Source organism: Peromyscus eremicus, chromosome 20 (assembly GCF_949786415.1).
Source record: "Peromyscus eremicus chromosome 20, PerEre_H2_v1, whole genome shotgun sequence".
NCBI lineage: Eukaryota > Metazoa > Chordata > Mammalia > Rodentia > Cricetidae > Peromyscus > Peromyscus eremicus.
The window spans coordinates 7,035,557-7,038,427 of NC_081436.1; positions in this window are offsets into that span (position 1 = coordinate 7,035,557).

Genomic DNA, 2,871 nt, shown 5'->3' on the forward strand with positions numbered 1-2,871 from the left:
TACCAAGCCTCTCCCAAAGTACACAACCTAGTTGAGGTTTACCAATCTCTAAGCTGCTGTGGAGGTCAAAAGTCAGTAGACAGAGTACCAGGACCCCACATTACTAGCTTGATGGCCCATGCATCAGATGGTTCTTATCACACTCAAGGTCTCTTGAGGAAGGAGCAAGGTTTATTCCTGTTCACTATGCTTAGATTGCTTCAGTGTCTTTGTACGTAGGTGACTGATTTTATACATTGGATTATCTGATTTGCACAGTTTTACCTCCTCCTGCGGTGGACAACCAGATTTTTAATGTTGCTCTGAGTAAATCTCACTTTGAAAGATGACATTCATGACCTTAAGGAAACAAAGAACAGTAGAGTCAGCTTACACTCCCTCCAGGAGCTCTTAGGTGGCAGCACAGTGTGGGGCATGTGAGAAGAGACAATGTCCATTCACTCACATGGGACAAGAAATCTGTTAGAATAAATTCAGAATTAGGAAGAAAGATTCCGCTTAAACTTCCTCTCATCCGAGTGTATGTTTGTAGACTTACAATAAAACATATCTTCATAAGCTGGTAGACGACAGTATAGAGAAATGGACTCTCCACTTGGGATCTCAAAGTTTGAACCCCACAGGGCATGGTCTCTCTTGGGTCTCACTGTCTCTCTGGGAGATCTCTTTTTAGCTATGGCAGCCATTAAGCCCCGGAATCTAAAGAAGCAAAAATCTAGAACTAGACTTGTTCTATGGCACTGTTAAATGAAATATGTTGAGTCAAATTTCTCCCACTGAAATGTTAAACTCTGAAAGACAATTAGAAATGTATTATAGTGTTAGAGTAAAATATTAACAAATAAATCTAAAGCGTAACCCCACAGTATTTGAATTTTTAACTTTTACACATGTTGAATGTACATGATAACTAGAAAAATAAAGTGCCTTATTGTTGATATACATGCATGTACACATCAGGATGAAGAGATGTAATCAAGATGTTTTCAGTGATGAAGTGTGCTAGGTGGACTATTTGGAGGGAATTTGCCCGAGACTGAGTTGATAGAGATGTGCGCTAACAATTGTCAAGAGGATGTCAAGATGTCACTAAGGGCTGCCATGGAGGAATACAAATCAAAATATCCCGGAGGTGGAATGACAGCTTTGGCAGCATTCCTTCAAAAATGCACACTTGATCGTATCTGGCACCTGGTCCTCAGCACAGGGAAGAGCAGAGTCAAAACAAGGGTCATGTCCCTAGAAAAGCCTTCTCTGGCCCCTGGGTCAGGGCTTGTCTCTCTGTTCCACGGAGTTTTTTCTCCTCTGCCATTTGTGCATTCATGAGTGGGACCTTCTGAGTAATGTCAGTCTCTGTGCATAACGCCAAACTCCATGAGAGAGTCTTGGAATACCTGGCATTTGGTAAATGTTAGTTAAAAGAGTGAATTAGATGTGAAGAGTGAGGCGATGAGCCAAGACCCCTCTGCTGGGGACCACACGGTGTCATTTCCCAAGATGAGGTTCATTGGAGAAGAGAGTTTAGATGGAGGGAAAGAACAATGAATTCAATTTTAACGTGTTATATTTGAATGAAAACTTGGAACGCTTTATTTTAGAAGTGTGTGTGTATAACTGCCAGTATAGAAGCCTGGAAGACTGTCAATTTTAAATCCTTCTCATTAAAATTACCTCCTTTGTGGTTTTGAAATAGCCTTTTATGCCTCAAATATAAAAATCAAGCACACTGAAAATTACTTTGTTTCTTATTTTAGGAACAATCATTTAGAATGGAAGCTCGTTTTTTTCATACAGTTTACTCTACACAAGTTATAAATAGAGCCTTCCCCTTAAATACAGCCAGCAGCAGAAAGACAGCAGGAAAGACAGACAAAAGCAGCCATTCCCAAAGCTGCCCTTCCAACAGAACATTCAAAACCTTATTTCTTCCCAGGCAGACCTTAGCCTCACACTAAGTGTGCATGGCAGCCTACCCACATCGTTCTGAGATGCCCAGAGCACCCTGCCCTGAAAACCTGGGCTGTGCATTTGTGACTGGTTCCAGATACTCCTGGCTGTTCATCTGGTTTGATTTCAAGATTTCTTAACTGCATCATGACTTTTCTGGATGTCTTTCATGGCTTCCCGGTGATCACTTTCACTTCTCTGGTCTTAGATGAAAATCTTTGCTCTGTACCATGTTACCTTTGGCATCTCAATCTGGTAAACAGGAGTGCCCATATGGGGTTAGAACTGAGAACACTCAGGCCATCATCCTGTCTCTCAAGGAATGTCTAAATGCTTCCGGAAGGTGTGGAGCTCCCCCAAGGCCAGCTACCTGAGTATTTCGTTTGAATAGTCATTTATAATTTCCTTATTCTGGCATTGGAAGGACATTATTCAAGCATGCATCTTCTTTTAATCTGGTTTATTCTGAAGCCTGTTGTCTTTTTTTTTTTTTTTTTTTTTGTTTTTTTTTTTTTTTTTTTTTTTTTTTTTGGTTTTTCGAGACAGGGTTTCTCTATGTAGCTTTGTGCCTTTCCTGGGACTCACTTGGTAGCCCAGGCTGGCCTCGAACTCAGAGATCCGCCTGGCTCTGCCTCCCGAGTGCTGGGATTAAAGGCTGCGCCACCACCGCCCGGCGCCTGTTGTCTTCTTAACTGAAATATTTCTACACACCATTCCCAGGATCCAGAAACATAGAAGAGGCATACACATCACTTGGGTTTCTCCTACTTTTGGTCAAATTGTTTTTACAACAAGAATTATCATTTATTAAGTACTTAACATGCGCTGTGAGCTACTGAGACACACATATGCATGTTACCACATGTTTCTATGACTAAAATCTCTGAAAGAATGATCCAAAGTGAATCTTTCTTCCTTTAGGTT